General features: G+C 43.8%; 1 protein-coding gene across 1 annotated transcript in view; it reads right to left on the bottom strand.

The window, feature by feature from the left end:
• Positions 1-5,940: 5,940 nt before the first annotated feature.
• The window catches only part of SLC46A1 (solute carrier family 46 member 1), a 42,465-nt gene continuing 41,872 nt past the window's right edge, over positions 5,941-6,533 (bottom strand). Inside the window, exon 6 of the mRNA XM_040423460.1 lies at positions 5,941-6,252. The gene's annotated coding sequence lies outside the window, so the exon portion shown is untranslated. The remainder of the gene's footprint in view (positions 6,253-6,533) is intronic.

Genomic DNA, 6,533 nt, shown 5'->3' with positions numbered 1-6,533 from the left:
CATATTAAGACACCAAAAATCAGACACCCCATGCTCACATCTCCCCTATGTCAAATCACCCACCCACACATGATCTCAGAATGAGGGTGGGGTCATCTGAGCATGGGGCGGTCATCTGAGCATGAGGGTCTCATCTGGGCATGGGCGGTCATCTGAGAAATCTTGAAACACATTGTGAAAAACAAAGATTGCCAGAAGTCTCACTAAAGCGGTCTACATTACAGGAAGGAAAGGTGCTTTAAATGCACTTTTAAATGTTTGATAACTCAATTGCAGTAATACTGTTGTGTGCATGCATATTTGTGTAAATGTATAGCTTGTGGCTCCTAGCAGTCATACATTTTTTTTTTTCTGGCTCTTAGTGTCTGTAAGATTGGCCACCCCTGCTCTAGAGGTATATGCCCGCAATTCTGAACACTTGGTGCCCCCCTTGAAACGTATGTATGAGGAGGCCTTTACGGTTGGTGCTTTCCCACCATCCCTATATGACACCACGATAGTGGTCATTCTGAAACCTGGCAAAAATTCGGTTGAATGTGGGTCCTATAGATGAATTTCATAACTGAACTTAGATTACAAGATACTGGCGAAAATCTTGGCCAACAGATTGAATAAATATATACTTACCTTTAGGCTACATGCACACGACCGTATGTGTTTTGCGGTCTGCCAAAAAACGGATGACGCCCGTATGGCATCCGTTTTTTTTGCGGATCCATTGTAACAATGACTATCTTTGTCCGCAAAATGGACAAGAATAGGACATGTTCTATTCTTTTTGCAGGGCTACGGAACGGACATACGGATGCTGTTCGTATTTTTTGCGGACCCATTGAAATGAATGAATCTGCATCCTATCCGCAAGAAAAACGGAACGGACATGGAAACAAGATATGTTCGTGTGAATGTAGCCTTATCCATCCAGACTAATCTGGTTTTATACCTGGGAAGTCAACTACGGAAAACATTAGGCGAGTGCAGACAATTACCCAAATAGGTGTTCGTCAACAGCAGCAGTGGGCCTTGGCGTCACTTGATGCCACCGGGGTTTTTGACTCAGTTGAATGGCCATACCTACTCACTACCCTTCGATCTTTTGGATTTGGCCCCTCTTTTATTAAGTGGGTATCCGTACTTTATAAGAATCCAGGATCCAATGTTTTTAAATTGGGAAGAAGTACGCAGCAAGGCTGTCCTCTCTCTCCCCTGCTGTTTGCATTGGCTATTGAGCCCCTGGCTATCCGACTCCATCAGGACCATCTGTACAGCGGTATATGGGCTAGGGACAGGGAGGACAGAGTGGAGATGTATGCAGACGACCTTATTTTATTTATGTCTAAAGTGGAGGACACTCTCCCCCGCACTATGACTATCATAAAGGACTTTGGTCAGTACTCTGGACTAATCAGCTGGTTCAAATCCTTCTTATTGCCACTATATGATGCTGATTGGTCTACCATCAGTATTGATCTTCCTGTAGTTCCCCACTTTAAAATATCTGGGAACTGTTATCACTAAAAACTCTGCCCCTTTCCACGCTCACAATATTCAGCCTTTATTATCTTATTGCAGAGACAAATTTAGGATCTAGAAAGACCTACCTCTATCAGTATCTGGCCGAGCAAATTTCATTAAGATGATTTTATTGCCTAAGTGTATGTACAGTCGTGGCCAAAAGTTTTGAGAATGACACAAATATTAGTTTTCACAAAGTTTGCTGCTAAACTGCTTTTAGATCTTTGTTTCAGTTGTTTCTGTGATGTAGTGAAATATAATTACACGCACTTCATACGTTTCAAAGGCTTTTATCGACAATTACATGACATTTATGCAAAGAGTCAGTATTTGCAGTGTTGGCCCTTCTTTTTCAGGACCTCTGCAATTCGACTGGGCATGCTCTCAATCAACTTCTGGGCCAATTCCTGACTGATAGCAACCCATTCTTTCATAATCACTTCTTGGAGTTTGTCAGAATTAGTGGGTTTTTGTTTGTCCACCCGCCTCTTGAGGATTGACCACAAGTTCTCAATGGGATTAAGATCTGGGGAGTTTCCATGCCATGGACCCAAAATGTCAACGTTTTGGTCCCCGAGCCACTTAGTTATCACTTTTGCCTTATGGCACGGTGCTGCATCGTGCTGGAAAATGCATTGTTCTTCACCAAACTGTTGTTGGAAGAAGTTGCTGTTGGAGGGTGTTTTGGTACCATTCTTTATTCATGGCTGTGTTTTTGGGCAAAATTGTGAGTGAGCCCACTCCCTTGGATGAGAAGCAACCCCACACATGAATGGTCTCAGGATGCTTTACTGTTGGCATGACACAGGACTGATGGTAGCGCTCACCTTTTCTTCTCCGGACAAGCCTTTTTCCAGATGCCCCAAACAATCGGAAAGAGGCTTCATCGGAGAATATGGCTTTGTCCCAGTCCTCAGCAGTCCATTCACCATACTTTCTGCAGAAGATCAATCTGTCCCTGATGTTTTTTTTGGAGAGAAGTGGCTTCTTTGCTGGCCTTCTTGACACCAGGCCATCTTCCAAAAGTCTTCGCCTCACTGTGCGTGCAGATGCGCTCACACCTGCCTGCTGCCATTCCTGAGCAAGCTCTGCACTGGTGGCACTCCGATCCCGCAGCTGAATCCTCTTTAAGGGACGATCCTGGTGCTTGCTGGACTTTCTTGAACGCCCTGAAGCCTTCTTAACAATAATTGAACCTCTTTCCTTGAAGTGCTTGATGATCCTATAAATTGTTGATTGAGGTGCAATCTTAGTAGCCACAATATCCTTGCCTGTGAAGCCATTTTTATGCAACGCAATGATGGCTGCACGGGTTTCTTTGCAGGTCACCATGGTTAACAATGGAAGAACAATGATTTCAAGCATCACCCTCCTTTTAACATGTCAAGTCTGCCATTTTAACCCAATCAGCCTGACATAATGATCTCCAGCCTTGTGCTCGTCAACATTCTCACCTGAGTTAACAAGACGATTACTGAAATGATCTCAGCAGGTCCTTTAATGACAGCAATGAAATGCTGTGGAAAGTTTTTTTTGGGATTAAGTTAATTTTCATGGCAAAGAAGGACTATGCAATTCATCTGATCACTCTTCATAACATTCTGGAGTATATGCAAATTGCTATTATAAAAACTTAAGCAGCAACTTTTCCAATATTTATCTGATTCTCAAAACTTTTGGCCACGACTGTATGTTCTTGAACATGCCCTATATATAGTGCCCAAATCATTTTTCCAGCAGCTTAAATCCCTCCGGTCCCCGTTTATATGGGGCTCTACCAGACCCAAATTATCTCTCTCTACTTTGTGTCGTCCCAAGGTGCGGGGGGGGGGGGAGTGTCCCTAACTGATTTTTATTTCTATTATTTGGAGGGACAGCTATGGTATCCAAATTCAGAGGCCCATCTGGCCCTGTACTTGAAACTCAGGTCTCTGTAGCCGGTGCTAGAACAACCTCATCTCTTCCCCCGGATGCTTCTACTTATACATAGTGGCGCTATACAGGTATGGGAGACTAATAAGGGCATACATGGCTTCCAGGGACATATAGCTGAAACCCCTCTATGGGATAACCCTGCCTTTCCCCATTTACCGTCTCTACAGGACTCTGGATTTTAGAGAACTCATAGGGTGTTTTCCCTGGGTGATGTGTTCCAGAACAATGTTTTTTGTACATTTGCTGCCCGGCGAGACAAATTCTCAATGCCTCGGACGGCTTTTTACAGATATTTGCAACTACGACACGCCATTCATACACACTTTTCGGACACTCCGGTTACAATCTCAAACAACCCCTTGATTGGGGTCTTCCGATCACAGGGGCCACGCAGATTTATATCTGCCCTATATACACATCTGTTGGGAACTAAACTGCAGAATGTACAAATACCGGCTATTGGGAGGTAGAAAGCCATGATCCCTGACCATACAGAGGAGGACATCCTAGACATGCTTGAATCCCCTCTTTATGTATCCCCCACTGTTAATAACAAGTTCATTGAAGTATGCATTCTCCATCAAAGCTATCTGACACCCGCCCGACTATATAAAATGGGAAGGTTAACGCATACAAGAGGTCACAGATGCTCTAGAGAGGATGCAGACTTCTGGTATTGGGAAGATGTTACATTTCTCTCAGATCTTTTGAGCCTTCCAATTCCCACTCTCCCGATCATATGTTTATTTGGCGTTTTAGATGAAACTACATATCCTCATTATGTCCGGATATTTCTGCGTGAATCCTTATTTTTGGCACGAAAGGCTATCGCTCGAAGATGGATGGGTGAGAGAGGCCCTTCCTTGTCTCGATGGAAAACCCTTGTGAATACAATTATTCCATATGAAAACATAGTATATAAACACAGAGGTTGTCCTGCCAAATTCTGGGGGATATGGGGATCATGGTGCTCCTCTCCACATACTTTATACTAGTGCTCAATCACTGAATGCTGCCTTAGCTTCTATTGCTTAAATACTGTTTGTGTATGATTACGTACATTGATGTCCGTGTATACCTGTATATTTGACTTGGGTTTCTTTCTGATAATTGTCTGTTAGTTGGTGCAATGTAAATGAGCCTTAACTGTCTCAGTAAACGATGAAAATGGACAGCACGGCTAGAGGGAAACGTATGGCTAGCAGGTGAGCACCTCACAAAGTTTGGGTCTAATTCAGTTTAAATGTATATTCTGAAAGTGAAGAATTGGGACAGCACTCTACAGTCAAGCAAAAGCGGGTGCCCTTTTAATCCAGACACGACAAAATAAAAAGACTACTACAGCCGAGACATCTCATCTGGAATAAAAGGACACCTGGTTCTGCATGACTAGACTGCTGTCCCAATTCTTCTCAGTGGGAACAAGAAGAAAGGACGCTTGACTGTTTCGGTCGAACGCATGGACAGTAGGAGGCGCACTATCACAACTGGATGATTTGTATTTTTCAGGTTTATTGGTAGACAACGCGTTTCGGGGTACTTCTGACCCCTTTATCAAGTCGGAGGTTTTTAGGTTGTTGGTCAAAAACCTTATGTCAGCAAGGCTGGTGTATCGGCAGCACGAGGTGAACGCTGATGGCCGCATTTCACCTCAGCGTTCACCTCGTGCTGCCGATACACCAGCCGTGCTGACATAAGGTTTTTGACCAACAACCTAAAAACCTCCGACTTGATAAAGGGGTCAGAAGTACCCCGAAACGTGTTGTCTACCAATAAACCTGAAAAATACAAATCATCCAGTTGTGATAGTGCGCCTCCTACTGTCCATGCGTTCGACCGAAACAGTCAAGCGTCCTTTCTTCTTGTTCCCACTGTCTAACCCGAGTGGTGGGGTGGCTCCCACCCAAGGGATTTGGAGAGATCTGGGCTGCACCAACTGTGAACCGTCTACAAACAACAGTCACTGGGGTTGCACCCAATTAGGTGCAACCAAAAACTTTATTTTTGTGGATTTTCCACTTATTGAACATACTCGCCCTATGAGCGCCTTTCTCTACCCTCTGGCCATAATTTCCAATTCTTCTCAGTCAGACCGTCAATGCAGCCATTGAGAGCCCCCTACCCCTGTAGTGACGCAGAGCGTCAAAAAAATTAATGAATACAATGCTCTTCTGTGGGCATCTTTACGTAAGCCTAGCAAGAGAACAATAGAGCTGTCATACTGCCATTCTAAATCCTACTGTTATACAAGCAGATAACATCTTTTCCTCTTAACACCAGTAAAATAACAATGGGATCCCTTATCTATACAGGAGTTTTTATCTGTGCCGACTGCTACAGAAGGATGAGATTTAGCATTTCATCTTTCAACGAAAAGTTTAAAATGTGTTCCCTATGAATATATCTTTCTGACAGGTGTCCCTTTAAATGTGAAACCAGCACAAGGCAAATACCACATCCATCCCCATGAAGTAGCCCAGGCAGGTTTAGTAGAAGATTTAATGGAATGTGTTATCACATACAATGAGAGAAATGCACACAAATCAGATTAATTCATAAATGATTGCACTGAGATTTTCACATCTTATGCGTCACCTTTGTACACTATGACAGGCGTCACACCATGTGGCGCTATTCTGGCAGGGTACCTAGCCATGCAGGGTCATAGATGTGTATAGGTAGACTGTATTAGCTTGTACATTAGGCAATTTCAACTATTCCTAGGTCTAGTATTGTCTTCAGAGAGAACACTTAGCAAAAAAAAAAAAAGGAAGACGAAACACATTATGATCACTTTAAGGGCTCTTTCACACCTGCGTTATTGTCTTCCGGCATAGAGTTCCGTCGTCGGGACTCTATGCCGGAAGAATACTGATCAGGATTATCCTAATGCATTCTGAACGGAGAGTAATCCGTTCAGGATGCATCAGGATGTCTTCAGTTCCGGTACGGAACGTTTTTTGGCCGGAGAAAATACCGCAGCATGCTGCGCTTTTTGCTCCGGCCAAAAATCCTGAAGACTTGCCGCAAGGCCGGATCCGGGATCAATGCCCATTGAAAGGCATTGATCCGGATCCGGCCTT

This window comes from Bufo bufo, chromosome 3, assembly GCF_905171765.1.
Source record: "Bufo bufo chromosome 3, aBufBuf1.1, whole genome shotgun sequence".
NCBI lineage: Eukaryota > Metazoa > Chordata > Amphibia > Anura > Bufonidae > Bufo > Bufo bufo.
The sequence above is the reverse complement of the archived record's forward strand: the minus strand, read 5'-3'. Positions and strand labels throughout refer to the sequence as shown.